This window comes from Alligator sinensis, unplaced genomic scaffold (genome assembly GCF_000455745.1).
Source record: "Alligator sinensis unplaced genomic scaffold, ASM45574v1 scaffold373_1, whole genome shotgun sequence".
Lineage (NCBI taxonomy): Eukaryota > Metazoa > Chordata > Crocodylia > Alligatoridae > Alligator > Alligator sinensis.
The window spans coordinates 395,099-416,825 of record NW_005841990.1 but is presented as its reverse complement, the minus strand read 5'-3'; the positions used below and the strand labels follow the sequence as shown (position 1 = coordinate 416,825).

Here is a 21,727-nt window from a genome sequence, read left to right as displayed (position 1 = left end):
GATAATTCAGGGATTAAGAGCTCCAGGAGCCACCCAAATTTACTGTGTAACAAAGCCCTCAGTCATTTACACACATTGCCAGTAGGTGGCCAGGGACAGCATACATCCAGGCCAGCTTGTCCTGGAATAACCTGCAATAACCATACAGACATGCAACAAGATGGCTTAGGAAAAAGTGCTGGCACATTTTACCCAGCATACTTCAGAGAGACTTGAAGTGGGACAGCAGATGCATTCATCTGTACCCTCCCAAGACAAAAGACTTTTTCCCAAGACAAATGCAACATCTGTTCACAACCTAAGAGAAACAAAAGAAATGCAAAGTAAGCAGATATTTTTGTGTACACCTGTTACTTCAGGTCATTCTACTTTCCTCCTAAATGTCCACTGTGTCTCAAATCTTAGGAATCTGTCTTCATTGACCATATATGTCTCTTGCATCTTTTCAAACTTTTTTTTCCCCTGCCCACCTCTTTCATGCAGAGGTCTGCCTTCTGTTAATCCACAGAAGTAGTAAAAGAGGTCTGTATAGTGCAATTTGTCCTCTTTTGCCTAGTACGACCAACATTTTCAAAAGTGGCCTCTACTTTTGAGCAGCTTAGTTTCTTCTGTGTACCAGAGGTGGGCAAAATATGGCCCACGGGCTGGATCCAGCCCACCAGGCCAGTCTATCTGGCCCATGGGGCCCATAAAAAAAATTAGAAAATTAATATTTATCTGTCACTGGCTGCCTGTCAAAGAGGACAGAAGCCAGGGGCAGTAGGGCCCAGGGGAAGCCAGTGGCAGGACTAAACAGCAAGGCCTGCCCAGCCCTGCTCCTCAAACTCCTCACCCCCACCCCCAACCAAAAGCCTCTGCCTAGGAGAGCTTCTGGTTGGGACCATGGAGCTGTTCCTGCTTCCCCACACCCCAGAGGGAAGGCACGGGGAGGCAGGGGAGGACCACGGGTAATGGCCCCAGTCCTTGGGACCAGGCCAGACCAGCCCCTGCTGAATCCTGCAGTCATGGCCATGCAGCTGGGAGGCTCCTGGTGCTGGAACAGCCAGTGGGTGGGCAGGGAAAAGCTGAAAGTGGTGGCAGAGTGGGAGTGAGCAGGCACACGGAGTGCAGCAACAGGCGGTTGGGAACGTGAGACCCACACAGTGTCCCAGGGTCAGTGCCAGTGGGACCAGAGTGAGGCAGCAGGAGCACAGGGTCCTGTCTGGCAGGAACTCTATGGAGCTGGGCTGGCTCCCCCCTCTCCCTGCCAGTGCAGCCTAGCCTGGCTGTGTAGAGCCCTGTCAACTTGTGTTCCTGCTGCCCTGCTCTGGGCCCCACTGGCACTGACCCCGGGACACCACGTGGGCTCCATGCTTCTGCCTAGCTGTTGCTGTGCTGCACGCACCCACTCACTCCCACTCCCCCAACCCCAGCCGCCGCTTTCAGCACTTCCCTGCCCGCCAGTCAGTCCGGCAGCATGTGGCTTCTGGCTCCATCACCAGACTGCTGGAGCGCAGGAGCCATGCCAGTACCCTGGGGCCAGGAGTGGGAAGGGTGTGTGTGTGTGTGTGTGTGTGCATGCGCATTGGTGCAATGAGGGAGGGGGAAAGAAAGAAAGACAGAGAGCAATGAGGGCGAGAGTGTAGTGATGGAGGGAGGAACAGAGTGTGTGTGCGTGTAGCGACAGAGGGAGGGACAGAGTGTGTTGGTGTGTGCATGTGTGCTTGTGCACATTGGTACTATGAGGGAGAGGGGGAGAGAGACAGAGAGCAATGAGGAAGAGAGAGAGAGAGAAAGAGAGTGTAGTGATGGAGGGAGGGACAGAGTTTGTGTTCATAGGGTGAGTCCTACCCACACGCACCTTTGCACCCTTACACACAAACCCCCACACCCACACCCCCTCACATACCCCAGCCACCCTCCCTGCCGCACACATCCCCCCACAAATCCCATACCTACCCACACCCCACATATCCACACACACACCCACTATAAACCATTTGAGGGAAGCTTTGTCACCAGATTCTTAAAAAGGAGGTAGTTTAACCTGTCAATCACTTCAGTGGCACTAATATAATATCAAACCCAGGGATTTTATTGCCCAAGAATTGCAAACCAGGAACATTATTGCCCAGTAGTCCTCAACAATTCTGCTTGTATGAATTAGTGCAAAATATCACTTTGATAAATTCGATTAAACATTATGAGTTTGACTGCTAGTATTAGCCAAAGTTAGCAACTCTGCATGTGCTTCCTTGTTTCTTTAGATTTGGAACAGATTTTCTTAGACCCTCATATTAACCTCACTATGTTTTCTTGAGATCTGTTCCTTATTTGTGGGCTCAAGGTTCACTTTGGTCTATTAAATTATGGATATTTAAATTAATTACTGGAAAAAAATTAATTAAGCTGACTCCCTAGCTGCCAAGTATCCTGGGTCTATTGTCAGGTCCCTTTCCTTTGTAATATTTCTTAACAAACATTTAAAAAAGGCTGATTTATTTTTTTTTTGTAAAGGCGTGGCTTGCTTATCATTTGTTCCCTTACAGATGCTTTTATATTCTGTCAAGTTTTTCCTGAAACCTCATTATCATTTTGCTAATATGCTATGTCTAAAACATGGCTCTTAGCCAAGCCAGTCAGTTCTATAAAAAGCCCAAACTGTTAGGCTTTCCTCATCCACATTGAAAGGGAGCTGTGCTATGATAGTAACAATGATTCAAGACTTTTCGTACTCAAGGCTGCTTGATTTTAATGATTCATTTATCTTGTCCTTTTTTATTTTGTATCTATTATTTCGGCCCCTGGAGGTCAAATTTAAAAATAAGTATGTTCTTGAACATGAATGACATCATGTTTCATGTCCTTAAAGCAGAAGAAGGAAACTGGAGGAAACATGATGTTTTCTAATGGCTAGCCACTCCTTGATAAAATACGTATGTGAAATACAACACTGACATTCAACATTAATGAATAATGTGTCACTTCCATTATAAATATCAAATCACCCATTAGAAGGAGACAAAGGTTACATGGGTATTACTTCACCCAATACTAAAATGTGGCCCCCACCTGGGATTTAAGAGTGCATGACAGCACTGTGGAATGATGCAGGGCAGGAAGGGAAGATCTCTACCCAACTGAAACCAAAAAGAGACTTTGGTAGGCTGAATGCAATAACCTGATATAGAAAATAGCACTTCGTTAACTAGCAAGCCATGGGGGTTTTATTAGCCACAAGATTTTGTTTTATGTTTTATTCAAGACAATATATTCACTATCTGGTCTAAAAAAGTCAATTAGCTGCACATTTACTACACACAAGATATTAGAAACTTTGGTTAGTTTATTGTAATTTATTATTTCTACTACATGAGCAACCGGAGACTCCAGGTGGGGTTTGAAACCCTAATGATAAGTTTATAAGTTGCATCCTAATAAACATCCCTGCCTTCTACATAAAACAATATGTGGGCTCAGTTCCAAAAGGCTGACAGTCTCTCATGGGTGGATCTAGTATGCTAAAGGCCTAGGGCTGTATTATTCAATTTAAGATTGAAGCAAAAACAAATATAAGTTAACTGGAATGAGTTAAAAACAGTCTTCAGGGCTGTGAAGTAGGAGCTTCATTACCAGGACCACCTAACAGGCAGCAAAATTGCAGAACAAAGATAGCTTGATTGGTGGAACACCAAGGCCAGAAAAAAGAGAGGGTCACTAAGACCTGTGGAATGAAGATCTTATAAAGGATTGGGTAGATTACAGTGAGCCACAAAATCAATTGACTGTACCAGGACCTATTTGTCTACATCACGTAGTGTTGACTACTCTTCTAACCACTGGACCATCCTTCCCCTCTACTGGAGAGCTGCAGACTCTAGGCTGAATACCTGTGCCTCTTCTTGACTGCCTCATGCTGGAGGGGAGCGTTCACCACCTCTGAAAATCAAGCCTGAAGTTGAGAAATTGGTCCCCTAAATTAAGCAGCTAAGTTGGAGAACTGGACTCCCTCAATGCCTGCATGTTGTTTATCTAGCTCTATGTAAAGCAGATGTTTGTATTTATGAGTGCATGCAGAAGCTGGTAAACAGATGAATAAAGATTATTATAATTGTGCAGCTTTTCAGCCTTTGCCTTCTTTAGAAAGGCTGAGGTTTCCTGTTAGAGCCAGCTGGGAAGTGGAATCAGTGACAGAAACAGCAAGACACAGAAGCCTTTATCACTTGAGGAAAGTGAAAATCAAAATGCTATAGAATTATTAGCTCCTGGATTTGTATGTTCTGCTGGTATCCTTCTGAAAAGAAAATACTATTTTCTTCTGTGATGGCTTTGCATCCTGAAGGATCTGTGTTATTCCCTGAACCACAGCGATGAATTGTTTTCCTTTTTCTACCTCAGTATATATCAGTATGCTTCCACAGGTTGCAAGCAGGAGTGACAGGAGTCAAATTCCTCTGAGCTATTATGTAAAATTTGAGCCCTGAAGTTCATCAAGCTATGGCAGGGAAAGGATAATGCTGAAGCCATGGGAGATAAGGAAGATTAATGGGTACCAATTCTTCCTAATCTTGGTACATAGTCCAGCTTCCCTCCGCAGGTTAGTCCCTAGGTATGCCTGTCATGCAGGAGGAAAGGGCAAATACTGCTTTTCCCTTGGGTTTCTCAGGATGAAAATTGATATGCATTAAACTTATTCTCAGGGCAGGATGTACTGAGTTGTAGTATGGTCTTCTCTGAACTCTACCTCATTGTACAGTTGTCGGTGTTATGATTTTAACAACATCAATTTGATGATGGTTACTTTACTCCACACACTCAAGCTGCAGAGATTTCAGAGCTGACAATAGGGACTGTATTCAGGAACATCTGCTTTATAAACACAGGCCTTTCTTCTTTGAGCTAAAGAAGAATACATGCGAGTTCTGAGGAGAATGCTTGTTACCTAGAATAGTATGAAGTTTTAATAGTAGTAGGGCAAACAGGCTCTGTAGGTCAGCTCCTGAAGGGTGATCCAATCTCTTTCTCATACACCCATATTCTTGAGAAGGTCTGACAGGTCTTGATTAGTTCTGGGAACGGGAAGTAGTGCATACATACAGAACCCATTACCTTACAGTCCTTAATTACAGTAGCATGGAAAGGACAGGGACATCAGAACAGGCAATTATAGACCCCAGAATCATTTTAAAGATTCTTCCTCTTGGGAATGACCAATGAGTAGAAAATTTATGAATTCCATTCAACCAAATGTGTGAATGGAGTAGAGATCTCATGTGATGAATAGGATAACATCCATTGCACTTGATTTCTATTTGAAGTGGAAGAATTTGCATAAAATTATTGCCCCATCCTGGATTTATGTATCAGGTTTCATTTGCCTCATTTAATGTTCATTAAAAAGGTGCTTAAAACCACCTTTTAATAAAGCTATAAAATTACTACAGTGGGCGCGTTATGCACACAATCATACAGTAATGTGGAACTACGCTTGATGGTCTGCTGTTATCAGAAGGCCCAGTCTTCAGTGATCATTTCATGGATATGGTTTAAGTTATATCAAAAGTATTTTAATTAAGGAACTATAAAGTGACCCGTGTTATACAAATATTTGTATTGATATATCAGTAACCTATGAACCATTGTTTTAGCACTTGCAAAAGGCTCTTTAAAATTCATAAAACTATTTTAATATGACATAATCACAATCAGTGTTATGACATGAGATTTTTTCATTCATTCATTTTTCTCCTGGGAGACTCATAGAGGTGGGGTTCTGTGACAACTGGTTTGAATTGTTTCATATTGGAGAAGGTTTATGCCATGTTCTTGTAGTTTCAGGTAAGTACATATTAATTTAGCTCAAAAAAGTGTCATAGAGCAGCAGTGTAGTGACGCATCCAGGCATCCGGAGCAAAGTGGAAGCAGCATGATCACAAATGCACAGCTGTCAGGAGCAGCCACTCTTTTTGCCCCTTCCCCCAAAGTCAGTGCCTGGGCCAGTTGCCCCCATCACCATCCTCACCCCGCACCTCCCACCCCTTAATTATGGCACTGCCATGGAGTCTTGTAACTTCATCATAGACCTTGTGAGATGAATGTTTTCCTTAGATCCCCAGCTTCTGAAATCACATGGTTATATGAAAATCTTACTTGTGTTTAAATGCATTAATTTTCCAGACTTCTGTGTTTCAGAGAAAACCTTGAGGATGCGTCCCCCCTAGAAAGTCAAAACTCAGAAAGCAACTAGAAATTCTCAAACACATATTATTATTTTTAAAGTAATTTTTTGAACTCAGGTTCATTATTTTTAAATGCTTGAGGTTGGCCATTGTTATTTTCCTAGATGGACTTGAGTCTCTTTGGAACCAGCTCTACAGTCAGCTAGTGGTGTTCCATGGCAACTAATGGAGTCATGCTAATTTAAAACTGCTGAGGATCTGACCCACAATTAATACAAAGAGTTAATGAGTAGTGCCAAAGTGAGCATTTGGCAGAGCATTTGAATTAAGAGTAATTTAGTCATATTGTTGCTGTGTTCCCTTTCCCTCTAATAATACAGTTCTTTTTTTCTCCCCCAAGTTTCTTACAGTGACTCAGTGGTTGTGAGCGGGGAACTATTGTACAGTAAGGGCACCTACAAAAGGCATTAAGAGCTCTTAAAATTTCTGGGAGGACGATAGTGCTAGAAGTCCATATTAGTTTTAACACAGACTCCTAGCTCTTTGCCACAGACACCACCTAACAGGCAGGGGATACCCATGTTTTAAAGTGAGACTTAAAGGAGAACAATGTAATGCCACAGTAGATGGTGTAGTGGTGTACTTGGCAGCTTGTCTCTATTCTACTAGACTGTAATTTCCAGTTCTAAGGTCCACAGTGCAAGTCTTCTAGAATTACTATAGCCTTATTAAGTGGTTTGGTAGAAGTGGACTCATTGGCGTACGCTCGACTCAGCTGCTGTACTACTCCACAGCTTCAACAATGAGCCATATCTGAATTGCACTTTATCAAGGAGCCACCTTCTGAGTCATCATCTCCTGTGAAACAGTTGTCCTAATGGCTTCAACTCCTGGAACAATCTTTGGGACATTCCTTGCAAGAGGGCAAGAGCTCTTCTCCTTTCTGAGTTGAGTTCCCAGACCCATGCAGTTCTGAGTTTGTCTGCATTTTATCATGGCTTCCAAAATGTCATTGGAGGAACTGAAATGTTGTAGCTATGAAGGTCCAGGTAATTTGCAAGAATCAAGGGTTTTTTGGTAATGTCTTTTATTAGGCCAACCATATAGTCGGAAAAATAATTGGACAAGCTTTTGGGCCCAAAGTGCCCTTCTTCACCAAAAAAACCCCTTGCTTTCTCACTGGAGCAATTCTAAGCCATAAGCCATGAGACAGAAAGCTTCTTTCTCTCATCTTTTTTACAGGGCTTAGAGCTGATAATGATTAGGCAGCTGGTGCACTTAGTCCACTGTGCATTCACTTGTCTGTCATCTAAAATTTAGATTGTAAGTTCTTTGGGGCAGGGACTGTCTTTTTGTTATGTGTATATAGTGCCCAGAAGAGTGGTGCAGTGGCATCTGGGCATTGTTGCAGAAGAACCTATTTGCTACTTTCATACCTTCCACAATTCAGGAAGAGTTTCCCTTTGTTTCAGTCTGTAGCTCATTTTGATTAATACTAGTTTTGTACAAATGGTTTGTTATGGTCTATGTAAATAAAATAGAAACCTAGGGGGGAAAGGGACATATAGCATTCATAAGTTGACTGCAATTATATGTCACTTAAACTTCTTTCACTTACAGAGATAACTTTTCCAAATATGGATGCAAATAACAATCCATAAAGGATTTAATGGCACTGTACTGAGTCTTCTTATGGTGCAGTGGTTCCACTGTGTCTCATTTTATTGCAAATTAACTAGGTAAATGTTCAAACGAATGATAAAGTAAGCCAGTGGGTACATTTCATAAGGACTAAATATTATGTAAGAAATATTCTCTCTACTCTTCTCAATACTAGATCTTGACTGAGGAACCTCACAACAGGCTTGGACAGAGAAGTAAGTAACTGACATTCTTCATTAATTTATTCTAGAGGTTAAGTGAAAGAACAAAGACATTGCTGCTTTAGAGAGAAACTTACACCAATTTTCATGTTCTACCCATGTGACTAGTAATCTAAGTGGATGATACCCAAGGAATACTGTTACAGTTATGTGTCTATCAAATAATGATCAGATGAGTCCAGGATCATTTTTGGTACCAAAAGCATGTTCCCATTCATGATCAGATGCAAGTGTGTGGGGGTACGTGTGTGTGTGTGGATGGTACACAAAAAATAAAAGTTTTGGGCCAAATTTCCGTAGGACTTCAATAATTTGCTCCACCTGAAGATTTGGCCCAATTGTTTTTTGATAGATATGAAATGTGTACAGCTTACATAGTTTCTTGTTAGGTTATGACTGTTTATGATATAGTCCAGAAATTCTGTTGTGGTGTTCTGCTATATAGGATTTGATTTTTCTGCTTTCTACATGAGTCTAAGTTTCCTTCTTTCTCTTGCCTTTTTCAGCTGCTAAAATAGCCTTCAAAATAAGAGCTGTAATATAGTAAAAAAAAATCAGTTTATGGGATACTTTAGGAAACAAAGCAAGCAAAATGACTTTTATAACTACTAGCAATGCATGAATTGCTAAGACAAATAACAGTATCATCCCTAGGTCTAATCAAGGTTTGATTGTATCTGTATTATCAGTGAGGCAAAGGACTGGAGGAAACAAAATAGACTATTGCTTGGGTTTAGAGTGTTCTTTTGGATAATGCAGTTTAGTAATTTCCAGAGGTTGTCAGCTGGTTGCCAAAAGTGTTACTGAGCACTTTAAAAAACAAGCTGTCTTAATTGCTAATGTTACTGGATTCTCTAATTATGGTTTCATTGTTCAGTAAAGGACTAAGTACTTTTACAGAATTCCAACCAGGGATGTTAGTAGAGCTAAGAATACATTGGTATAACAACAAATAAGCTGGTCCCAACACCATTAAAAAATAGCTGGCACAGAGCAAGACATTAACCTGGCACCCCTCTGTGCCTCTGATAACTTCTCCAGGCAGAGAACACAACCCTTCACTGATCCCCCTTCATTTAGGCCTCTGAATTTCTAAATGAGTTAAATCTGCTTTTTCTCCTCCACTTCCTTTTTTGTCTCAGGACAGGATGTCAAAACCTATGGGCACCTGTATAGGAGCACAGAGGCTGCTCTGACATGCTGTCATTACAGTGCATTGGAGCAGACTCAATTGATCGAGTCTGCTGGACTGTGGTAACTACTGCACTCCAACAGCCTCCTGCATCTCGTGTATCAGTGTCCCTGCACTTAAAAATGGCAGCAGGGATGATCTAAAGGTCATCAAACTAATTAAAGTGGTTTGATATGCTCACAGCAGCCTAAACCATGGAGGAAATGGGCAGTTGATGCTTATTTCCATGGTCCATGCCCATTTCATGCCCATTTCTATACCAGCTGCCCATATATTGTCTGTAGTTGGCTTATGATATAGTGAACTGCAGTAATCCAGCCTGGAGGTGTGAAATGCAAGGATAATGATGGCTAGGTCCCCATCTAGGTAGGAGGGACAAAGTTTCCTTATGAGCTGAAGGTGAGAGAAAACAGTTTTAGTTTCTCATGCTACTTGGCACCCAGAGTAAGTGAGTAGTCACACAGGATGCTGAAGCTTTGTGCCACTTTGACAGATGGGGGCCATATGCCATCATGCAGGTGAAGACAACATCTTGGCTTACCTTGTGACAAATCCCACAGAGACAAACAGAGCAAAGCACCTGTCAGGTTTTTTTCCATTTAACAAAATATCTTTTCTTATACTCACAATGCAGAAGAAAGAAAAGCTCCTGTGCAAAGCAATGCATACTCAGTGGAAAACATCTTGCTATTGTTCCTTAAAAATACGTGGACCCATCTCTTCAACTCATATAAATCAAATTATTTCCAATGTCATAAGTAGAACTATGGTGCCATACACTATCTGAGGACCTGTCTTACTGAATAGGAACATAGCACTGGAAAGGGTTTCCTGGGCCTGGTCCACTTGAAGGCCATCTTTTACTTAAGGAATCCCCAAAAATTGCCCCTCCAAACCTTCACACACAGCTAAAAGGCACAATATCAGAAGCATCAAGAACACCCTATCACACACCAGAGGCTAAAGCAGGGGAGATGAGGGCACTGCCAATGCCCTGGCACTACAGTGAAAAGGAATTTGTTGGTTAATATATGCTGAGGAGATTTTAGGAAAAAAGCCATGCTACAAAGGGAGGCAAAGACCCTCCCAGTCCATGCCAAGCTGACCTAAGGGAAAGCACATCAATAGCAGAACAGGAAGCTCAGTCTGCAATAGGACAGTGGACTTTGCAAGATACTGAGGTGCAATCTGGCCATCTTCCTCCAGGAAATATATCTTAAATAACTGCCATTTGATGCAAATTGGATTATTCCAAGGGGGAAGGGAACTCATCTAAGTACTTAGTTCAGCAAGCCCCAGGCACAAATCTCTAACATGTCCCTGAACAGTGGTGAGGTTTATCACAGATAGGTGGTTCCAAAGTAATGTAAGGTGCTTTACTGTAAGCTGACATTTGGCTTGCAAAAAATGAAGCTGAGTAATTGGTCATTCATACCATTAAATATATTGGCAGGGGGTTCCTGGACCATCAGAAAGTTTACTCCAACACATAACTGATCAGAATATTATAACTCATTGTACAAGTATACTGGTTGTCCCAGTGACCACTAATTATATGTCTCTCTGACATGAATTAAGTGTTCTTTAAAGCACAGGGATAAAAGAAGGATTTAACAGGATCATGGCATACCAAATATACAACCATATGCATAGCCACAAGTATGTATAGCTCAGAGTTCCTCCTATTGCAGTCCTGTCCTAGACCTGATACCTATAGAATACTTTATGAGTATTCTACTCTACGCCTACCCTATAGAATACTTTATGAGGAACAATCACAGCATTATCTGTATTTGTTGTTAAGCCTCAGATGCAGACTTAGTACCATATCCTTACTTGCTGTTTTGATTACCTGTGCCAACTGGCAACTGCATAACACAATACAGTGAAATCTTCTTGAACGTTTGTCGTCATCCACACAATGCAGGAGTGAAGCCCACTGCTCTTTATTGGAGCAGTCCATTGTTCATATCCTGTAATATAATTGTATGCTACTTTCTCAAAATATTCACTGAATATTTGAATATTATTCAAAATATTCACTGAATATGATTTTAAGAGCCCTGGTTTTCATATTTTCCTTTTAAATATTAGGCTGGTGTTCTACCTGCAAACAAACTAATCAAATAAACTTGCAATCAACTTCTCCGATTAAAGACATGTTTTCAACCAGTTCAGAATGATGTTCTTTCAGTATAAATGATTGTCTGGCCAGCTATTGTATACAATTTAGTATTTTCAATATAATCTTCCTGTTTCTTTCTTAAAGTTATCATGCAACCAGTGTTCTTTGAAGTCTTTTGAAACATAGCTTCACTGTTGTGACTTGAAGAAGCTTGTTACATCTTGTTTGTCTTGTGCCTTTTTCCTGTGAGTGAATCTAGACTGTTTGAAAGATTTGTCTGCTTACCTAGTCAGAAGCAGTTTCTGCTTAAAAGCTACCGACCAATAGAAACAAAATGTGCTGTTATTAACTTTTGAATAAGGAAGCCATTAAAAGTGATCAAGCAGAGCGAGCAGGGGGAAAAAGCACCTTGCTTTCCAAAATTTGGCAAAAGGAAAGACATCTTATGATTGATGAAGTGGTTCATACAATCAGGCAAATGACATTTTGTTCCTGTTGCAGGCCATGTCAGAGATATTGCTACAACCAAGGGAAGTTGATCAATTTGTTTTTGGAACATAATTTCCTCCTTTTAATCACCTATGCCTTAAGCACCTTGGGGTTTATGCTTAACCTCACTTATTACTCAGTAAGAATTACCTAAGTGCATAATTTAAAACTACACATATCATTCTGCCAAACTAAAATATTTAGATGTACTTTTGGTTAACTGCAGACAAACCACTCACCATAACATGCTCTCGAATGTCTCTAAAAGGAGAGAAACAGCCTACACCTGATCTGGTGATGATACCGCACAACAGTTGTTTTTATGTCTTGACTGTAACCCCTCTGAGTTCCCCTCGGACCTCGAAGCTCTGACAGTAACATGGCACCTAGAAGCCCAATGGTCACCAAGGCACAATACGGACTGGAGTCAAAGGCTGCAAAAGAAGGTCAAAGAATCATGGGCTCCCCAATGTTCTCATCACACCATGGAAAGAGCACAAAGAAATCATACTGGAGTGACTATGGGGAAGAAAAATGAAGGAACCAGTCAAGAGACTCCAGATATCATCCCCTGAAGAGTGGCAACTGGATGGAGCAATCCAGGAGGTGTCTCCTTAGAGGGGGGAGTCAGAAGCCCTTGTGCACAGAAGACTGTGAAAGAATAAGAAAACAGCCCAAAAAGGGAGCACAGGATTGCTCTTCAAAATAAAGTAAGATAAAATAAAGGAAAATACTGATTCTACTTGCTGATTGGAACTTTTCTAACTAAACAGTGTCATCAGAAAATGACAATTTCATGAACATGGCTTGGGTTTGACGCACATGTTCAATTGTACATAGGGTCCAAGTAGAACCTGATGGGTTTTTGATAGGCTTCTGGGCAGCTGAGGCTTCTAAGTCTGTGGTAGCCCTGCCACATCAGACCTTTCTTGTTCTGTTCATTAGTATAATGGCAACTTTCAGCAGATGCTATGTTGGTTTTTTTTAACTATATCCCCATTCCCCCAAACAATGAAATTTGCCTGTGTCTGTGGTGTAACACACTCAAAGTAATAGGTGCCTGGTCCAAAGTGTCAGAGGAAGGACTGCAGGGGTCTTGTATCTGACCTTAGATGGGGGAAGGTAATTTTAACTGCCATGATAGACATGAAGATTAAGAACAGAAAATGGTATTTCTCTGAAAATGTCTCCTAGGCCAAGACCTACCTGTCACCATACTGCACACCACCTCATTTTTATTCAGAGACTCAGGCTGAAATCCAGGCCCTATGGAAGTCAGTGCCAGTTTGACCATTTTGTTGATTGGAAGTAAGGATTTTCCCTTTGAATCTATTCTTCTATACGTAAAGCAGCCTTTAAGGCTAGGGACACACATTACACATAAACCAGTTTAAGTGATCAAAAACTGATTTAAACCTGTAACCGAACATACGTTCAGTGCACATACACTGGTATGAAAATGGCTGAAACCAGTTTAAGATAAATCTGGTTGAATGTAGTATCAGACTCAACTGATTTGGCTCAAACCAGTTTATGCAATGTCTGTCCCAGAACACTTGCTGGCTTAAATTACATCAGACTCCCCCAGCATCCCAGCATGCTCTCTGGCCTGGGCAGGGCTCTCTGCTCCACAGCAGGGCTGGCTCCTCCCTTTGGCTCCCTGGCTGCATCTTGGCACAGACTGTAGGCGCCTGCCTGGCTTCTGCTCCCCTCCCTCCCCTACTCTCTGCTTCTGCTCCCCTCCCCACCCCCACTCTCTGCTAAGCAGGCATTCCCCATCCCTCACAGACATATCAGGATTAGCCAGCAGACCACATGCTAGCTACCTCCGAGCTGTGGCACACGGGACAAAGGCAGAATCAACTGATAGCTGGCAATGTCCCTCTGTTTTCTTAAAGGAGTGATAAACACTGAGTCAGGGGAGATAAACATTCCCTGCTGGGCTGGGGGGGAACCCCTCCCTAATCAGAGCATCCTGCTGGGGCCTGGCTGTGCACCCTCAGCTCAGCACTGTACAAGAGAAAGGAAGACTGCTCTAGCACCCCCACCCCCAGCTTCTAGCCTGAGCCACTCCAAGCATGTGCCTGCATTTCTGGGATGTCTGTATGGTTACAAAACTGATTTAGCCTAGCCAGGTTAGACTAACCTGCAAAGATTGAATCAGTTCAGTCTCAGGCTTTTTTAATGTCTGTCCCAAGCCTGAGAGTTCCTGAAAGGTGGTTTGGGTAGAAATTATCTGCTCCATCTCCAGCAAGTTCAAACGTAGGGGAACAAATAAGTTTGGCCTCTAAGGCAGGAATTATAAGGTTTTTCTCAACGTTGCTATTACTACATCTGGTAGACTAGATCAGTTAACTATTTAAGGAATACCAGGGCCTCCTTCAGTTGCTAACTTCAGAATGTTTCATAGTTTTCAAAGTAATCTCTCAGACAGCCTTTTATCACACATACAAAGATGCTTATTAAACTAATCCCATCTTCCTTTATGGAGTGGATTGCATTTGTATGTCTGGCTGGATTTCTCTTTTCCTTTAGTATTCTCCATTGGGATCCGCTGTACTCGGCCTTGGTGAAGCCGCAGCTGGAGTACTGTATCCATGTACATATAAAACAGAAACCTGACTTCAGTGATGTATGACTTGTTCATAAATGCAGCTCTGCTCAGTGTCATGTTCCAAATGTTCTTACTTACTAAAAAGCTCCATTTCCAAATAAGTATGCAAAAACATGCTGAAAAGCTCATTTAAGAGATGATAAATTTGCTCTTGTAGAGGCCAGTGTCCCGCTGTGCTTCATTTTATTGCAGATTAATTATGGAAATACTTAGGATGACACAGTTAACCAATGGGAAAATTTTGATAAAGGCTACTAATCCAGATAAAAATTAAGTGTTAATGGTCATGTTGCACAAGCAATGATCCTGTTCCAAGGTGGCTAAATTATAAGGCAGGTTAAAGTTTGATGGTGTACCCTAATAAGGAAAATGGCCCCAGTTGCCTTATCACTGGGCAGTGTTCACATGCAGCCAGCTTTTTAAAAAAGAAAATAAGATTTGGGGGTATTTTACCTTTCTGGTGCATGTAGTTTTCTGAAATGTGCCTTATAGAGAGCACTGGACAGTGAAGTTCTTTCTGTAGGAACTGTCATGGTCTAATGATTAGAGCAGGGAATGAAGAGTCATATCTGCTGTTTCCTTGTCTCTGTAATCAGCACCCTGTGATTTTGGACAAGTTACTTAGGGTCATCCCCCCCTACCCCCACGTACGGGTAAAGCTACTAGGGGATCTAATATGCGATACACATAATCCTGCCATGCCACATGTGAATCTCCTAGAGAGATTGCAGCAGCTCCACTGGAATCTTTCAATCCTGGGGGTGCATGGTGTACCCCTGCAGCTGGGAGATCACAGCTGCTGTGGTCTCTGAGCCACGGGGGGTGACCCACGCACCCCTGGTCACAGCAGTGCCCCTCAGCTCAGGACTCCCCTTAGCTGTGGGACTCCCAGCCCTGGCTGCGTCTGGTGCATCCCTGCAGCTGGGAGTCTGGTCAGCTGATGGGGCTCCCAGCCACAGGGGCAGACTCTGCTATGCATGCATATTAAATCTGAATACCAACCAGCTGTAAGGTTAGTACACATTTTCAAGGTCTAACTTTATAGCTGGTCGGGACTTTTTATGGTATGATAGGTACTTTGCATGTATAACTGGTCTCAGTTCATTGCACAATTAACCAGTAAATTGTATAATAACTGTAACATGTGAAGTGCAGTGAAGGAGAGGGCACAAGGAGCTTTCACCTTATTCCATATCCTGGCAGTATTGCAGTTTTTGCCCTCAAAAGAATGTGGGGGTGCTCCATCCTTACTACACTGAGAAACCCCATAAAAGAGAAAGGAAGAGTCTGGGCCAGTTGACTGGCTGTGCAGCAGGAAGGTGCATTGGTAAATGATGTATTAGGGTGTACTCTACCTCCTTGTGCCCATGAGCCCCTGGAACTAACTCTCATACTGCTCCTTCCAGGCTAGCAGCTGTAGCTCACTTGAGCTGTAGAAGCTGAAGATGTAGTTTTGAGTTGCACCATGCTCTCCCGGCAGGAGAGTCAATAATCACTCTTTACGTATCCCATTGTGTTGCATTGCATCACATTACACCAAGTCACATCACGTGTTCCTCAGAAGGAGCCAGCGTGGGTCATTGTCCCAGACAAGATACTGGACTAGATGGACTGATGCCTCTATGGCAATTTCCATGTTCCTAATCAAACTCAAGTTTTTAAACAGACACATGCTTAAGTACACGTGCACTTCTTTGTGAACCAAGCTGCCACTTGTATACCTGATTGGAGGAGTTTGCATGGCTTAGTTGAACTTGCACGAAGTGCATATAAGTAAAAACGGAGGGCCAGCTAGGAGGGGACTCTTGCTACAGTTTACATTAGGCTTCCATTATATAAAAAGCTGAGATAAGCTAGGCGGTGAGGACAGAACCTAGGCTCCCCTCTCCTAAAGGAGTGCCCTCATTGCTAAGCTGTAGAGCCATGGTCTCTCTTCTTTGTTTGTGTTCTGGCCCATGAACCAGTTTCTTGTCTTCACTAGGATATGTGACGCCTATTCTATAACCTGGTAGATAGGGCATTCTCCTGAGAGGTAAGAGATGTGTTTGAATCTCCTCAGGCTGACAGCCTATTGTGAGTCTCCCATTCCAGGTAGATACTTAAACCAGTAGGCTAAGATACAGACAATGGGCATCCCTTTTACTCAGGTAACCATGGGCACTTTGTACTGAACTCAATGCTACTGGTGTTCATTAGGCAGGATTGAGATTGAGCCCCTCTGGTGAATTAGGACATCTTTACATGTGCTCTGGGGTGAGGGGCACTTTAATTAGTGTGGCTCTTGGGAGCCACTCTAATTAAAGCGCCTGCAGCGTCTCATGTATTCAGCTTCCCGAGCTTCAAAATGGCAACAGAGGTGCTTTAACTAAAGCGTGTTCAATAACCTTCAGATAAAGCATCTCCACCACCATTTTGAAGCATAGGAATGCTGAATACATGTGATGCTGAAGCTGCTGGAGCATGCTAATTAGCATGCTCCAGCAATTGAGTAATTGAGTCTGTGCCGATGCATGTGTTGAAGCAGGCATCAGGCACATATATAGGTGCCCTTAGAGTTTATGGGTCTCCACTACATTCCAGCATCTAGTGGAACTGAAGTCAAAGTTAGAAGTCTAGGTACTCACTCTTCGCTACTAAGGGTGCAACTCAGAACAATTTTGCAAAGCCTTATGAGTTATAATATTACCCCAAACCAAACAAAAGTTCACTGTTGGTTCCAGAGGGGAGGGGAATCAAGCTGCGGTCTGGAAGCTTGCAGCCAGGTTCCCATAGCAATAGCCAGGGTTCTCAGCCAGTGCCTGCTGTTTTCAGAATGGGACAGGGGAAAAGCAGTGGAGGGACCTTGTTCTTGGGGCTCCCGAGCCGGTGCTGAAAGGTGGGGTGGATGGATTGGAGCCCCTGCCATCCTCCAGAGGGAGCTGAAAAACCCCAAACTGAACTCCCTCTGCTCCCTTTACCCCCTACCATTCTAAAAACAGCGACAGGCTGGGAGCGCCCAGACACAAGTTACAAAAGACAATACATTTTGAAATCTCTTTATCTGATATCTCATACAATGAGAGGTCAGATGTTCACCCAATTGGTCATTTTTTAAGCTGTTTGCAGCTATGCACTTGTGTTTGGTCAATTTGGTCACAGATAAACTGCTTTCTGTGGCCAGATTGGGCAAAAATTGTCACTTTTGTCTGCACCCTTAGGCATCTGCAGGACCAATTTAAATCTGGTCCCAAACTCCTTCAACCTTCAGAAGTGGACTGGCCAAGTTCGATGATGACACCAAATTTTGGGGTAAAGTGTCCACACCCAAGGACATGATGGTGATCCAGGCCGACCCTGAAAGGCTCGGAAAATGGGCAGATGAAAACATGATGGCCTTCAACACAGAAAAATGCAAGGTACTCCACCTTGGGAAGAAAAACCTGTAGCATGCTTATTGGCTCGGCAGTGCTACACTTGCTAGCACCATGGCCGAAAGGGACTTGGGGGTCATGATTGACCACAAGATGACTATGAGCCACCAATGCGATGTTGCAGCTGGTAAATAGAGCAAAACTCTGGCTTGCATCCATAGATGTTTCTCTAGCAAATCCCAGGATGTCATCCTCCCACTGTACTAGGCCTTGGTGAAGGCACAGCTGGAGTATGGCATCCAATTCTGGGCTCCACAGTTCAGGAAGGATGTGGAGAAGCTTGAGAGAGGCCAGAGGAGAGCCACACACATGGTCAGAGGGCAGGAAAACAGGTCTTATGGTGAGAGGCTGAGAGCCATGGGACTCTTCAACCTGGAAAAGCGCAGGCTCTGGGGGGACCTGGTGGCTGCCTATAAGTATATAAGGCGTGTACATCAGGATCTGGGGGAACGCCGTTTACCAGAGTGCCCCATGGGATGACAAAGTCAAATAGTCTCAAGCTTCTCCAAGACCGTTTCAGGCTGGACAAAAGGAAGAACTTCTTTACAGTCCAAGCTGCCATGGCCTGGAACAGACTGCCACCAGAGGTGGTGCAAGCACCTACTCTGGACTCCTTCAAGAGTCAATTGGACGTTTATCTTGCTGGGATCCTTTGACCCCAGCTGACTTCCTGCCCCTGGGGCAGGGGCCTGGACTCGATGATCTTCTGAGGTCCCTTCCAGCCCTAATGTCTATGAATCTATGGGGGAAAAAACCTTCCAGGATAGCAATCAACTGCAAAAATTTACTTTGAGTTGGAATCCAGTTTGCTGCCTTCAAACGAGGTCTTTCTGGGCCTTATGCTCTTTTGGTATGTGAGATGCCAAAGTGCAAATAGCAACAGACCAGAATATGCTTAGTTTAGGTCTCTGCATATATTTCCCCAAAAGCAAATCAGCATAAAAATGGGGGGAAGGAGTCCAAAAAAGAAAAGAAAAAAACGAATTCTACTCCAATGAAAGCTGGAAAATGCCAAATTGACATGCTGATTCTATCACATTGTAAACATATAATCTTAACTGTGCCCTCAGAGGAAAACTATCATTATTTTGGGGGTCAGAAATATTTGTCTTGACTAGAAGAAATTAGTTGTACATGTATCTGAATGCCGATTTGGCCTCCTTAATAATTATTATTGTGCAACTACAAACAAGGGAAAGACGCAGCTCAGTGCATCAATGTAATCTTGGTCCACCAGCAGCAAGTCATTGCTCTATCAGTGATGCTGGATGAGTCACCTTGAGTGTCCTATTCTCCTGTCTAAACTTTCCTGTTCCTCCTTAATACAGTCTTACATACTTTATTCTGGCTGGGACTTTCTGGGAAAGAGGTTCTGTCTTCTCTGTATAGATGTTAAAGGCCCCATAGTACTTTTTAAAGTTTAGGAATGTTTTCCCCACTATCCTTGGCTAGAATTCCTTGTCTTTCATGTTTCCCATTACGTGCAAGATGTTTGGTACTGACTACAGTGTGATGCTCTAAGTGAAGCACTTTAGGATCTGTCAGGATCATCTGTGCTGTCTTTTGTTTTTACTTCGTAAAATGTCCTTATTTAAACCCTTGAAAGTTTTCTTATTACTTGGTATGTGTTTGGGGCTTTTTCCCCCTTTCATAATTAGTTTTGCCCATTACAAATGCAATAGGTCCCTTGTCCAAGTTAAATTTGTGGTTGGGTTAATGACTCATTGCTTAAAGCACTTCAGTGTGGAATTTAGCTAGTCATTAACACATTGGCTATTTTGTTGCCTCAAAGCAGTTCTGTTAAAAAATGTAGATCTTAAATGGCTGCCCTTTGTCAATATCAGGTACGGACATAATGCCTGATCTTAAGCTGTCTGAAGTTATTATAAGAGTCTTCCTTATGAACTACTACTGCTAACTTCAAAGAATATTGGATTAAAACCTCTACTGGGCCAAATAATCCATAGAGGTCAAATAGATGGAGGGGCCAGCAGGGAAATGCATGTTCAGGGGGAACCAGCACGGGTTCATCAGCGACAGGTCATGTCAGACCAACCTGGTGGCCTTCTACGATCAGGTCACTAAATCATTGGATGCAGGGGTAGCAGTGGATATAGTCTTCCTGGACTTCCGGAAGGCTTTCGACACTGTCTCTCACCCCGTTCTCATTAGGAAACTGGGGGACTGTGGCGTAGACACCCACACAGTCCAATGGGTTGCCAACTGGCTAGAGAGCCGCACCCAGAGGGTGGTAGTGGATGGGTCCTTCTCGGCCTGGAAGGACGTGGGCAGTGGGGTCCCGCAGGGCTCGGTCCTCGGCCCCGCCCTGTTCAACATCTTCATCAGTGATTTGGATGAGGGGGTGCAAAGCACCCTGTTCAAATTTGCTGATGATACCAAGATGTGGGGGGATGTGGGCACAATAGAAGGGAGCAACAGGCTACAGTCAGACCTTGACATGTTACAAGGATGGGCGGAGGAGAACAGGATGGGGTTCAACACAGACAAGTGCAAGGTGATGCACCTGGGGAGGAACAACCGGCACCATACCTACAGACTGGGGAACTCCCCTCTTGTCAGCATGGAGGTGGAAAAGGATCTTGGAGTCATTATTGACTCCAAGATGAACATGGCTCGCCAGTGTGGGGAGGCGGCTAGGAAGGCCAACTGTACCTTGTCGTGCATCCACAGATGCATCTCAAGCAGGACCAAGGAGGTGATCCTCCCCATCTATGCGGCACTGGTCAGGCCGCAGCTGGAGCGCTGCGTCCAGTTCTGGGAGCCGCACTTCAGGAGGGATGTGGACAGCATGGAGAGGGTCCAGAGGAGGGCCACTCGCATGATCAAGGGACAGCAGGGCAGGTCCTATGAGGAAAGGTTACGGGACCTGAACCTGTTCAGCCTCCAGAAGAGAAGGCTGAGGGGGGATCTTGTGGCCTGCTATAAACTAGTCAGGGGGGATCAACAGGCACTGGGGGAGTCCCTGTTCCCCCAGGCGCCGCCAGGAGTGACCAGGAATAACGGTCACAAGCTGGCGGAGGGAAGGTTCAAGTTGGACATCAGGAGGCACTACTTCATGGTCAGGGAGTACTCTTTCCTGCCATGGCAGGGGGGCGGACTAGATGATCTGCCCAGGTCCCTTCCGACCCTAGAAACTATGAAACTATGAGATTAGCTTCAGCGTAAGCAAAAGTGGAACTCAGTCCAGAAAATCTGAGCCCAACAAGTTTTAGAACAGTGTTGCTAAATGTATGAAAATCATTGTAATTGTATGGGAAGTTCAGTCACTATAATGCACAAGACATAATCATGTTTAAAAGAAAATTTTCACATTTGTCATATATTTTGACTTTCAAACAACCTTAAATTATCTCCATTTCATTCTTTAGGCACACAAACTAAGTTCAATGCATGTAACATGTAAGGCTGCTTCTCAACATAAATGTAGCACTGGGAGCATTGGACACACAAAATTCAGAGGTGACAAGAGACTGTAAGCATCAATATATTATTTATAACACTAAAAATAGCAAATATATGATCAAAATTTGATGATACATTAAAGACAAAAACCATTTTCATTACTATTTTCTTTTTTTTTTGTAATGTACAATCACTGTTATTAAATACAATAATTCTGAAGTCTCAGTAAAATATAACTATTTTTCAAATCTGGCAACACTGTTTGGGCTAACATATGCCCTCTGGCTTGAGTATAGCTGGTCCTAAAATCTTTACAAAGTGGTTAACACAGAGGGGTAGGCATATCTGACATGTTGAGAAAGACTTGGGGGTTAGAAGGGTTAGGAGGCCAATGTTTGCAAGGGACCAAGATATAGGCAGTCACCCTGGGTAC

General features: G+C 43.2%; 1 long non-coding RNA gene across 2 annotated transcripts in view; it reads left to right on the top strand.

The window, feature by feature from the left end:
• The window catches only part of LOC102386585, a 76,783-nt gene extending 64,401 nt beyond the window's left edge, over positions 1 to 12,382 (top strand). For both annotated transcript variants that reach the window (XR_323549.1, XR_323550.1), the window contains exons 2-3: positions 7,996 to 8,035; positions 12,116 to 12,382. This is a non-coding gene — a long non-coding RNA (uncharacterized LOC102386585). The remainder of the gene's footprint in view (positions 1 to 7,995; positions 8,036 to 12,115) is intronic.
• Positions 12,383 to 21,727: the final 9,345 nt, after the last annotated feature.